This window comes from Stigmatopora nigra, unplaced genomic scaffold (assembly GCF_051989575.1).
Source record: "Stigmatopora nigra isolate UIUO_SnigA unplaced genomic scaffold, RoL_Snig_1.1 HiC_scaffold_131, whole genome shotgun sequence".
Lineage (NCBI taxonomy): Eukaryota > Metazoa > Chordata > Actinopteri > Syngnathiformes > Syngnathidae > Stigmatopora > Stigmatopora nigra.
In genome coordinates, this window is record NW_027551681.1 from 20,001 (window position 1) to 34,550 (window position 14,550).

Sequence of the window (14,550 nt, forward strand, 5' to 3'; positions counted from 1 at the left end):
TCGACATTTTTCCATTTTACTTTTTTATACCATATCTTCCATGCTGGTTCTTATTTTCCCTGGTTCTTTTTTCTTCCATGGAATAAAGCGTTTTTCATCCAAGTGTGGAGCTCATTACCTCCAGAGTGTGACCGCTGCGTGGTGGTCCCCTCTCTGGAGGTTATGAGCTCCACACTTGGATGAAAAACACTTTTTTATTTCGAATTTTTTCCATTTCATTTATATATCTGTTTATTTAATTTCCACGTTGCTGGTACTAATTTCTTCCATGCTGGTTCTTTTTCCCCCTGGTTCTTTTTTTCCCCCCTGGTACTAATATCTTCCATGATAAATAGCATTTTTCATCCAAGTATTGAGTTCATTCCTCCAGAGATGGGTCACTTTATTGTGTTTGCCCATTCTGGATGTAATGTGCTCCACACTTGGATGAAAAACGCTTTTTTATTTCGATTTTTTTCCATTTTACTTGTTTATTTTATCAATTTTATTCAAGTGTAGTGTCATCTCCACATGCCCCCCGGGGAAAAAACACTCTCAGGGGCGAAATACATTAAAAAACAGCCATACAACAGTATTTTTTATCAAAACAACAGGAGCTGGAGCTCTCCAGCTGCCTGTGGAGCTCTCCGTGGTGCTGGTGCGCTCTCCAATGTGCTGGGGCGCTCTCCAATATGCTGCGGCGCTCTCCAGTGTGCAGGGGGGTCTCTCCAGAGAATAAAGAAAGCGGAGGGCTTGATCTATTTGGATATGGTTATTTTAAATGATTGTATGCTTGAGTTTTTGACTGTCTCTCAAATAGATTGCAGTACTTAAATGTGTCCGCAAGACGGCGAAAATGAGCACATTTCAGGTTGTAACACATAGAGAAAATGTGCTTATTTTTGTTATTCTTTTTATTCTCCAGCTTCCCTCCCCGTGGAAAATGCACTCCATAACATAAACCCCTAACCCCTAACAATAACACTAACCCCTCACATAAACCCTAACCCCTCGCATAAACCCTAAAAATAACACTAACCCCTCGCATAAACCCTAACAATAACACTAACCCCTCACATAAACCCTAACCCCTCGCATAAACCCTAAAAATAACACTAACCCCTCGCATAAACCCTAAAAACAACACTAACCCCTCGCATAAACCCTAAAAATAACACTAACCCCTCGCATAAACCCTAACAATAACACTAACCCCTCACATAAACCCTAACCCCTCGCATAAACCCTAAAAATAACACTAACCCCTCGCATAAACCCTAAAAACAACACTAACCCCTCGCATAAACCCTAACAATAACACTAACCCCTCGCATAAACCCTAACAATAACACTAACCCCTCACATAAACCCTAACCCCTCACATAAACCCTAACAATAACACTAACCCCTCACATAAACCCTAACCCCTCACATAAACCCTAACAATAACACTAACCCCTCGCATAAACCCTAACAATAACACTAACCCCTCGCATAAACCCTAACAATAACACTAACCCCTCACATAAACCCTAACCCCTCACATAAACCCTAACAATAACACTAACCCCTCACATAAACCCTAACCCCTCACATAAACCCTAAAAATAACACTAACCCCTCGCATAAACCCTAACAATAACACTAACCCCTCACATAAACCCTAACCCCTCGCATAAACCCTAAAAATAACACTAACCCCTCGCATAAACCCTAAAAACAACACTAACCCCTCACATAAACCCTAACCCCTCACATAAACCCTAACAATAACACTAACCCCTCGCATAAACCCTAACAATAACACTAACCCCTCACATAAACCCTAACCCCTCACATAAACCCTAACAATAACACTAACCCCCAACAAAAACCCTAACCCCTCACATAAACCCTAACCCCTAACAAAAACCCTAACATAAACCCTAACCCCTAACAATAACACTAACCCCTCACATAAACCCTAACCCCTAACAAAAACCCTAACCCCTAACCATAACCCCAACCCCAAACATACCCCTAACCCCAACCCCAACCCTAACCCCAAACATAACCCTAACCATAACCCCAACCCCAAAAATACCCCTAACCCTAACCCCAACCCCAACCCTAACCCCAAACATACCCCTAACCCTAACCCCAACCCTAACCCCAACCCCAAACATAACCATAACCCCAACCCTAACCCCAAACATACCCCTAACCCCAAACATAACCCTAACCATAACCCCAACCCCAAACATACCCCCAACCCTAACCCCAAACATACCCCTAACCCCAAACATACCCCTAACCCCAAACATAACCCTAACCATAACCCCAACCCCAAACATACCCCCAACCCTAACCCCAAACATACCCCTAACCCCAAACATACCCCTAACCCCAAACATAACCCTAACCATAACCCCAACCCCAAACATACCCCCAACCCTAACCCCAAACATACCCCTAACCCCAACCCTAACCCTAACCCCAACCCTAACCCCAAACATACCCCTAACCCTAACCCCAACCCCAAACATACCCCTAACCCCAAACATACCCCTAACCCCAACCCCAACCCTAACCCCAACCCCAACCCTAACCCCAAACATACCCCTAACCCCAAACCTAACCCCAACTATACCCCTAACCCCAACCCTAACCCCAAACATACCCCTAACCCTAACCCCAACCCTAACCCTAACCCCAACCCTAACCCCAACCCTAACCCCAACCCCAACCCTAACCCCAACCCCAACCCTAACCCCAAACATACCCCCAACCCTAACCCCAAACATACCCCTAACCCCAAACCTAACCCCAACTATACCCCCAACCCCAACCCTAACCCCAAACATACCCCTAACCCTAACCCCAACCCCAACCCTAACCCCAACCCCAACCATACCCCTAACCCTAACCCTAACCCAAACCCTAACCCTAACCCTACCCCTAACCTTTGACCTTTGACCTTTGACCTTTGACCTTTGACCTTTGACCTTTGACCTTTGACCTTAACCATAACCATAACCATAACCATAACCATAACCCAAACCAAAACCCAAACCTAAACCACAACCATAACCATAACCACAACCACAACCCTAACCATAACCCTAACCAAAACCCTACCCCTAACCTTTGACCTTTGACCTTTGACCTAAGGAGGTCAAAGGTCAAAGGTCAGGGGTTGGGGTTATGGTTAGGGGTTATTGTTAGGGGTTTTGGTTATTGTTAGGGGTTGCTGTTAGGGTTTGGGTTAATATTAGGGGTTATGGTTATTGTTTGGGGTTACTGTTAGGGTTTGGGGTTATTGTTAGGGGTTGGGGTTACTGTTAGGGGTTTTGGTTATTGTTAGGGGTTGCTGTTAGGGTTTGGGTTAATGTTAGGGGTTACTGTTAGGGTTTGGGGTTACTGTTAGGGTTTGGGTTATTGTTAGGGGTTTTGGTTATTGTTAGGGGTTACTGTTAGGGGTTTTGGTTATTGTTAGGGGTTACTGTTAGGGGTTTTGGTTATTGTTAGGGTTAGTGTTATTGTTAGGGTTTTGGTTATTGTTAGGGGTTACTGTTAGGGGTTGTGGTTATTGTTAGGCGTTACTGTTAGGGGTTTTGGTTATTGTTAGGGTTTTGGTTATTGTTAGGGGTTACTGTTAGGGGTTAGTGTTATTGTTAGGGGTTTTGGTTATTGTTAGGGGTTATTGTTAGGGTTTGGGGTTATTGTTAGGGTTTTGGTTATTGTTAGGGGTTATTGTTAGGGTTTGGGGTTATTGTTAGGGGTTTTGGTTATTGTTAGGGGTTATTGTTATTGTTAGGGGTTATTGTTATTGTTAGGGGTTACTGTTAGGGGTTGTGGTTATTGTTAGGGGTTACTGTTAGGGGTTGTGGTTATTGTTAGGGGTTACTGTTAGGGTTTTGGTTATTGTTAGGGGTTATTGTTAGGGTTTGGGGTTATTGTTAGGGGTTTTGGTTATTGTTAGGGGTTATTGTTATTGTTAGGGGTTATTGTTATTGTTAGGGGTTACTGTTAGGGGTTGTGGTTATTGTTAGGGGTTACTGTTAGGGGTTGTGGTTATTGTTAGGGGTTACTGTTAGGGTTTTGGTTATTGTTAGGGGTTATTGTTAGGGTTTGGGGTTATTGTTATGGGTTTTGGTTATTGTTAGGGGTTATTGTTAGGGGTTTTGGTTATTGTTAGGGGTTATGGTTATTGTTAGGGGTTATTGTTATTGTTAGGGGTTACTGTTAGGGGTTTTGGTTATTGTTAGGGGTTACTGTTAGGGGTTGTGGTTATTGTTAGGGGTTACTGTTAGGGGTTTTGGTTATTGTTAGGGTTTTGGTTATTGTTAGGGTTTTGGTTATTGTTAGGGTTTTGGTTATTGTTAGGGGTTATTGTTAGGGGTTTTGGTTATTGTTAGGGGTTACTGTTAGGGGTTTTGGTTATTGTTCGGGGTTACTGTTAGGGGTTTTTGTTATTGTTAGGGGTTTTGGTTATTGTTAGGGGTTACTGTTAGGGGTTAGTGTTGTTGTTAGGGGTTACTGTTAGGGGTTAGTGTTATTGTTAGGGGTTACTGTTAGGGGTTTTGGTTACTGTTAGGGGTTACTATAAGGGGTTTTGGTTATTGTTAGGGGTTTTGGTTACTGTTAGGGGTTACTGTTAGGGGTTTTGGTTATTGTTAGGGGTTACTGTTATTGTTAGGGGTTATGGTTATTGTTAGGGGTTTTGGTTAATGTTAGGGGTTACTGTTAGGGGTTATGGTTATTGTTAGGGGTTGGGGATATTGTTAGGGGTTGGGGTTATTGTTAGGGGTTGGTACAGTAGACAGTAATATTTGTCATTACAATAGTGATTATAATAGATCTGGTTCGTTTCTGGAAGGTTATTTTACCTATGTATGTGGTCATATCTCTGGTTGGATGTATTTTCTATCATTTTGTGTCAAAAATTATCATCCTGGCTTGTTCTGGGGCTATATCTGACCATAACTACTGTCTAAAACAAGCATATTTAATAATAGAAAGCCCTTAAAACCATTAAAATGGATTAAATTAATGACTAAAATGTATTTAAATGATGAAATATAATGACTCGAGTTTAATTTAATCTATTCTGTATTTTTAAACACTTTAAATGAGCCCAGGGAACGTATTTTAGCCATAAAAAGGGTTTATTTTAACAATTGTAATGACAAAAAGTGTCCACAGGAGGGCATCTTTTCTCCCTTTTCCAGACTTGTAATGACAAAAAGTGTCCACAGGAGGGCATCTTTTCTCCCTTTTCCAAAACAGCGTCTCTCGTCCATTTCTTACGGTACTGTATAAAAAAACGGGTTAAAAACGGTTCTCTTGGGTCAATTAAGACGGGGTAAAGTGCCTAAATATTTGCTGGGACTATATATCTTCTTTTTCTATCAAAAGAATCATTTTTGAATGTATATCCAGCCGGGAAATGCTTTTGGTACGAGTAAAAATGGATGACTGAATTGTAGTTGCCTGTATTAAATACAGTCCATTTCGGTTCTGGAGGGTTATTTTGATTCGGGATATTTTTCTATCTATAGGTAGATGTTTTATTGACAGATTGGTGAAGAAATTAACTTCCAGGGACATTCTGTTGATTTTTTACCACTATAAATAGTAGCCTAAATCATGCCTATTTTCGCTAAAATGATGCATGCATTATAATAAGGTCCAGTCGGTTCTAGTTGTTGTTTTTAACTGGGAATTGTGTCAAATGTGTAAAGGGATGTATTATACTAATGCTGTGTAAAAATAAAGATTTAATAATGTTCTTGGACTATTTTATACCATAAATAGTGTCATAAACACTGTCAATTGATATAGCATAGTGCCTTGTATTAAAAACGGTCCATTTTGGTTCTGGAAGGTTATTTAGATTCAGGACTTTGTCTTATCTCTGGGTGGATGTATTAATGATTGATTTGTGAAGAAATAAACTTTTAGGGACGTTCTGGGACTATTTTTTTACCATAAATAGTGTACAAAAACATGCTTATTTGCGATAAAATGTTGCATGTATTTGAACCAGGTCCAGTTGGTTCTGGTTGATGGTTTGACATGTGGATGGTGTCCATTCAATAAAGGAATGTCTTTTTGACTAAATGGTGTAAAAATTATCATCCAGTGATGTTCTGGAGCTTTATTATTCCATATACAATGACCTACATTTGGGTACTGTGTTTTTGCATGGTGGTTGCATTATAACCGGTCCATTTCGGTTCTGGAGTGTTGTTTTAACTGGGAATTTTTTTCATTGTATTTGGCAATGTATTTTGCTTATTCTTTGAAAAAATCAACATCCAGGATGGTTCTGATGCTATTTGTCACTATAATAAATGTTCAAAACATACTAATTTGCGATAAAAATACGGGTGTCATTATAACCGGTCCATTTCGGTTCTGGTGGGTGTATTTGCCCAAAATCTTTGTTCATTGATGAAAGTGATGTATTTTTGACAATTCTGTATAAAAATTATCATTTAGACATGTTCTGGGGCTTTGTTATATTATAATCAATGACGTCTAATTTCTTTACTTTATTTTGCATGTTTTTTGTGTTAGAACCGAGCTTTCTCGGTTCTGGTTGGTGCTATTAACCAGACTTTTTAAGGGTATGTAAGTAAATGTATAAGCAATATTCAGTGAAAAAATCAACATCCAGGATGGTTCTGGGGCTATTTAGCACCATAATAAATGTCCAAAACATACTAATTTGCGATAAAAATAAGAGTGTCATTATAAGCGGTCCATTTCGGTTCTGGTGGGGGTATTTGCCCAAAATCTTTGTCCATTGATGAAAGTAATGTATTTTTGACAATTCTGTATAAAAATTATCATCCAAACATGTTCTGGAGCTTTGTAATATCATAATCAATGACCTCTAATTTATTACTTTATTCTGCACATTTTTTTGTATTAGAACCGAGCCTTCTCGGTTCTGGTTTGTGTTATTAATCAGAACTTTTTATATGTTGTTGCTGGATATATTTTAATTATTCTGTGAAAAAATCAACATCCAGGATGGTTCTGGGGCTATTTGGCACCATAATAAATGTCCAAAACATGCTAATTTGCGATAAAATTATGGGTTGTGTTATAACCGGTCCATTTCGGTTCTGGTGGGTGTATTTGGCCAAAATCTTTTTTCATTTATAATGGTAACGTATTTTTGACAATTCTGTATAAAATTTATCATCCAGGGATGTTTTGAAGCTTTGCAATATCATATTCAAAGATGTCTAATTCTTAACTTTATTTTGCACGTTTTTTGTATTAGAACCGAGCCCACTCAGTTCTGGTTGGTGCTGTTAACCAGGGGTTTTTACATCATGTATATGAATGTGTTTTTATCATTCTGTGAAAAAATCAACATCCAGGATGGTTCTGATGCTATTTGGCACTATAATAAATGTCAAAAACATGCTAATTTGCGATAAAAATAAGGGTTGCATTATAACCGGTCCATTTCGGTTCTGGTGTGTGTATTTGCCTAAAACTTGTGTCTTTTGATGACATGGATGTCTTTTCGACTAAGATGTGTAAAAATTATCACTTAGTGATGTTTTAAAGCTGTGTTATACAATAATCAATGAACTCAGTTTTCACAATTTATTTTGCAATTTTTTGGTATTAGAACCGAGCCAACTCGGTTCTGGTTGGTGCTGTTAACCAGGGGTTTTTACTGCATGTAGATAAATGTGTTCTCATAATTCTGTGTAAAAATCAAGATCCAATATTGTTTTGGGGCTATTTGGCATCATAATAAGTGTCCAAAACATCCAAATTTGCGATAAAATCAATGCCTGTATTAGAACCGGTCCATTTCGGTTCTGGTGAGTGTATTTGCCTAAAACTTGTGTCTTTTGATGACATGGATGTCTTTATGACTGAGATGTGTAAAAATTATCACTTAATGATGTTGTAAAGCTTTGTTATACCATAATCAAGGAACTCAGTTTTTGCAATTTATTTTGCAAGTTTTTTGTATTAGAACCGAACTTACTCGGTTCTGGTTGGTGCTATTAACCAGATTTTTTTAGAATATGTGAGTAAATGTATTAACAACATTCTGTGAAAAAATCAATATCAAGGATGGTTCTGGGGCTATTTTATACTATAATAAATGTCAAAAACATGCTAATTTGCGATAAAAATAAGGGTTGCATTATAACCGGTCCATTTCGGTTCTGGTGTGTGTATTTGCCTGGAACTTGTATCTATTAATGACATTGATGTCTTTTTGACTAATATGTGTAAAAATTATCACCCAGTAATGTTTTGGAGCTTTGTTATACCATAATCAATGAACTCAGTTTTCGCATTTTATTTTGCAAGTTTTTTGTACTAGAACCGAGCTTACTCGGTTCTGGTTGATGCCATTAACCAGAATTTTTTAGATAATGTGAGTTCATGTATTAGCAACATTCTGTGAAAAAATTAACATCCAAGATGGTCCTGGGGCAATTTGCCACTATAAAATATGTTCAAAACATGCAAATTTGCGATAAAATCAATGCCTGTATTAGAACCGGTCCATTTCGGTTCTGGTTAGTGTATTGACCCAGGATCGGTTTCCAATGATAATGTGAATGTGTTTTCTAATGTTATTTAAAATTTTGTCATTCAGATATGTTCTGGGGCTTTGTAATATCATATTAAATGACGTCTATTTTTTTACTTTATTTTGCAAATTTTTTGTATTAGAACCGAGCTTACTCGGTTCTGGTTGGTGCTGTTAACCGGGGGTTTTTACATCATGTAGATGAATGTGTTTTGATCATTCTTTGTAAAAATGAAGATCCAAGATGGTTCTGGGGCAATTTTATGTTAGAAAATGTGTCCAAAACATGCTAATTTGCGATAAAATCATTGCCTGTATTATAACCGGTCCATTTCGGTTCTGGTAGGTATATTTACTCAGGATTTGTGTCCAATGATGAAATGGATCTATTATTGACAATTCTATATAAAATTCATCATCCAGGGATGTTCAGGGCCTTTGTAATGTCCAAATCAATGACCTCTAATTGTGTACTTTATTTTTGCATGTTTGTTGTATTAGAACCGGTCCATGTCGGTTCTGGAAAATGCTATAAACCAGAATTTTTACCCACTTATAGGTAGATGTATTATCATCATTCTGTGAAAAAATAAACTTCCAGTGACATTCTGGGGCTATTTGCCATCACAAATAGTGTCAAAAATTGTATATTTGCGATAAAAATTGTGCTTGTATTAGAACGGGTCCATTTCGGTTCTGGTTGGTGTATTTACTCAAAACTTGTTTCTAATGATGATGGGAATGTATGATTGACTATTCTGTATAAAAATTATCATCCAGACATGTTCTGAAACTTTGTTATACTATAATGAATGACCTCTATTTCAGCACTATATCTTGCACATTTTCATGTATTAGAACTAGTCCATATCGGTTCTGAATGATGTTATTAACCAGAATTATTGTCCATTATGTATGTGTATGTATTTACATTATTTTGTGTAAAAATAATCATCCTGGCATGTTCTGGGACAATTTGCCACCATAAAAAGTGTCAAAAACATGTCTATTTGTGTTAAAAATAGTGCCCTTTATTTGAACTAGGCCCATTTGGTTCTGGTGGGTTTATTTAGTTATAAATGGTGTTCAATGATGATAAGGATGTATTTTTAACTATTCTATATAAAAATTATCATCCAGGCATATTCTGAAGCCTTGTTATACCATAAAGTATGACCTCTATATGACTACTTAATTTGACATGCTGGTTGTATTAGAAGTTGGTCATATAAGTTCTGGATAGTCATTTTAACTAAGAATGTGTTCAAATCACTAAGTGTATGTATTTCTAACTAAATAGTGTCAAAAATATTCATCCAGGGACATTCTGGGGCTATTTCATAGCATAAATAGTGTACAAAACATGCATATTGCCTACATTAAAATGGGTCCAATTTGGTTCTGGATGAATATTTTACCTATTTATTTGATCTTATTCATTTGTGCATGTATTTATGACTAACTTGTGAAAAAATAAAGATCCAGGATGATTCTGGGGCTATTTTATCCAATAAATAGTGTTCAAAACATGCCTCAATGCAATAAACACATTGACAGTGTTAAAATAAGTCCATTTTGGTTCTGGTTGTTATTTTTACACATGAATGTAATCTAATATCATGGGAGACGTATTTATGACTAAATAGTGTAAAAATATTCATCCAGTGACATTCTGGGCCTATTTTATACAAGAAATAGTGTGTCAAATGGGGTTATTATTAGTAGTGATGAATACAACCATAAATAGGAGGCTTATTTTTTTCCTGAATGTCCTATAGACTCCAAATTTGTTTTTAAAATAAGAGGACATTAATTAGAATAGATTGAGTGCAAAAAAACCAAATCGCTAGGTCCAGGGGTTGCATAAAACGTCCAAAAGTTCGATACCTTACGGCATGTAATGACAAAAAGTGTCCACAGGAGGGCATCTTTTTCCCTTTTCCCAACAGCGTCCAATGCGTACTGTAGTGTATAAAAACGGGTTGGAAACGGTTCTGGTGGGTCAATTTACACGGGGAAAAGTGCCTGAATATTTGCTGAGTCTATATTACATCTTTTTATATCAAAATAACCGGTTACAAGTTAATATTTAGCTCGGAAAAGCTTTTGATACCATAAAAATTGTACAAAACATGCATATAACCTGTAATAAAATGGGTCCAATTTGGTTTTTGAGGATCATTTCAAGTGGGAATGTGTTAAAATTACTTGGTGGATGTATTTCTTACTAATTTGTGTAAAAATAATCATCCAGGGACATTCTGGGGCTATTTTATACTATAAATAGTGTACAAAACATGTATATTGCCTACAATAAAATCAGTCCAATTTAGTTCTGGATGAATATTTTACCTATTTATGTAGTATTATTCATTTGTGCATGTATTTATGACTAACTTGTGAAAAAATAAAGATCCAGGATGATTCTGGGTCTATTTTATCCTATAAATAGTGTTCAAAACATGCCTCAATTCAATAAACACATTGACAGTGTTAAAAAAGGTCCATTTTGGTTCTGGTATTTAGTTTTACACATGAATGTAATCTAATATCATGGGAGACGTATTTATGACTAAATAGTGTAAAAATATTCATCCAGTGACATTCTGGGGTTATTTTATACAAGAAATAGTGTGTCAAATGGTGTTATTATTAGTAGTGATGAATACAACCATAAATAGTAGTCTTACTTTTCCCCTGAATGTCCTATAGACTCCAAATTTATTTCTAAAATAAGAGGACATTAATTAGAATAGATTGAGTCCAAAAAACCCGAATCGCTAGGTCCAGGGGCTGCTTAAAACGTCCAAAAGTTCGATACCTTACGGCGTGTAATGACAAAAAGTGTCCACAGGAGGGCATCTTTTTCCCTTTTCCAAACAGCGTCAATCGTCCAAAACTTACGGTAGTGTATAAAAACGGGTCCAAAACGGTTCTGATGGGTCAATTTACACCGGGAAAAGTGCCTGAATATTTCCTAGGTCTATATTACATCTTTTTATATCAAAATAACAAGTTCTGTTTGGATATTCAGCCAGGAAATGCCTTTGGTACGAGGAAAATTTGATGACTGAATTGTAGTTGCCTGTATTAAAACCGGTCCATTTCGGTTTTGGGTGGTTATTTTGATTTAGGATTTTTTTCTATATTTAGGTAGATGTTTTGTTGACAGATTGGTGAAAAAAATAACTTTCAGGGACATTCTGGTGATTTTTACCACCTTAAATAGTATCATAAATCATGGCAATTTGCGATAAAATTGTGCATGCATTATAATAAGGTCCAGTCGGTTCTGGTTAGTTCTATTAACCAGGAATTGTTTTAAATGTGTAAAGGGATGTATTTAGCTTATTCTGTGTAAAAATAAAGATCCAATAATGTTCTGGGACTATTTTATATCATAAATAGTGTCATAAACATGGGCATTTGATATAGTATAGTGCCTGTATTAAAAACGGTCCATTTTTGGTTCTGGAGTGTTATTTTGATTTGGGATTTTATTTTATCTCTGTGTGGATGTAATAATGACTGATTTGTGTAAAAATAATCATCCAGGGATGTTCTGGGACTAATTTTTACTATAAATAGTGTCAAAAACATGCTTATTTGCGATAAAATGTTGCCTTTAATTAAACAAGGCCCAGTTGGTTCTGGTTGATAGTTTGACCTGGAAATGATGTCCAATGATGATAAGAATGTCTTATTGACTGAATGGTTTCAAAATTATCATCTTAACATGTTCTGGACCTTAATTATACCATAATCAATGACCTCCATTTGGGTACTGTGTTTTTGCATGGATGTTGTATTAAAACCGAGCCCACTCGGTTCTGGTTAATCTAATGAACCAGAATTTTTTATATTGTGTAAACTAATCTATTTTGCGTATTCTGTGAAAAAATTATCATCCAGGATGCTTTTGGGGCTATTTGCCAACATAAAATGTGTTCAAAACATGCTAATTTGCGATAAAAATAAGGGTTGCATTATAACCGGTCCAATTCGGTTTTGGTGGGTTTATTTTCCTGAAACTTGTGTTAAATTAAATGGTAATGTCTTTTTGAATAATATGTGTGAAATTTATCATCCTGTGATGTTTTGGAGCTTAGTTATACCATAATCAATGACCTCAATTTTTGCATTTTATTTTGCAGGTTTTTTGTATTAGAACCAAGCTTACTCGGTTCTGGTTAATACTGTTAACCAGTACTTTTTACTGCATGTAGATAAATGTGTTTTGATCATTCTGTGCAAAAATAAAGATCCATGATGGTTCTGGGGCTATTTGGCATAATAATAAGTGTCAAAAACATGCTTAATTGCGATAAAAATATAGGTTGCATTACAACCGGTCCATTTCGGTTCTGATGGGTTTATTTGGCTATAACCTTTATCTAATGATGAGGTGAATGTCTTTTTGACTAATTTCTGTAAAATTTATCATCTTGTGATGTTCTGGAGCTTAGTTATACCATAATCAGTGACCTCAATTTTTGCATTTCATTTTGCAAATTTTTTGTATTAGAACCGAGCCCACTCGGTTCTGGTTAGTGCTGTTATCCAGGGGTTTTTACTACATATATAGACATGTGTTTTGATCATTCTGTGTAAAAATCAAGATCCAGGATTGTTCTGGGGTTATTTGGCACCATAATAAGTGTCAAAAACATGCTAATTTGCGATAAAAATAAAGGTTGCATTATAACCGGTCCATTTCGGTTCTGGTGTGTGTATTTGGCTTAAATCTTTGTCTACTGATGAGGTGCATGTCTTTTTGACTAAAATGTGTACAATTTATCATCCTCTGATGTTCTTGAGCTTAGTTATACCATAATCAATGACGTCTATTTTTGCATTTTATTTTGCAATTTTTTTGTATTAGAACCGAGCCCACTCGGTTCTGGTTGGTGCTGTTAACCAGGGGTTTTTACAACCTATAGATACATGTGTTGTGATCATTCTGTGTAAAAATCAAGATCCTGGATTGTTCTGGGGCTATTTGCCACTATAATAAAGGTCAAAAACATGCTTAATTGCGATAAAAAATAGGGTTGCATTATAATCGGTCCATTTCGGTTCTGGTGGGTTTATATGGCTATAACCTTTGTCTAATGATGAGGTGCACGTCTTTTGTACTAATATGTGTAAAATTTATCATCCTGTGATGTTCTGGAGCTTATTTTTATCATAATCAATGACCTCAAATTTTGCATTTTATTTTGCAAGTTTTTTCTATTAGAACCGAGCCCACTCGGTTCTGGTTGGTGCTGTTAACCAGGGGTTTTTACTACATGTAGATACATGTGTTTTGATCATTCTGTATAAAAATCAAGATCCAGGATTGTTTTGGGGCTATTTGACATCATAATAAGTGTCCAAAACATGCTAATTTGCGAAAAAAATAAGGGTTGCATTATAACCGGTCCATTTCGGTTCTGGTGGGGGTATTTGCATGAAACTTGTGTCCAATGATGATAACAATGTATTTGCTAATATAATTCAAAGTTTTGTTATTCAGGCATGTTCTGAGGCTTTGTTATACCATAATCAATGACCTCAATTTTTGCATTTTATTTTGCAAGTTTTTTGTATTAGAACCGAGCCCACTCGGTTCTGGTTAATGCTGTTAACCAGGAATTTTTACTGCGTGTAGATACATGTGTTTTGATCATTCTGTGTAAAAATCAAGATCCTGGATTGTTCTGGGGTTATTTGGCACTATAATAAATGTCAAAAACATGCTTAATTGCGATAAAAAATAGGGTTGCATTCTAACCGGTCCATTTCGGTTCTGGTGGGTGTATTTGCTTGGATTTTGTGTCCAATGATGAAAGGGATGTATTTGCTAATATAATTTAAAGTTTTATTATCCACGCATGTTTTGGGGCTTTGTTATACCATAATCAATGACCTGAATTTTCCCATTTTATTTTGCAAATTTCTTGTATTAGAACCGAGCCCACTCGGTTCTGGTTAATGCTGTTAACCAGGGGTTTTTACTGCATGTAGAT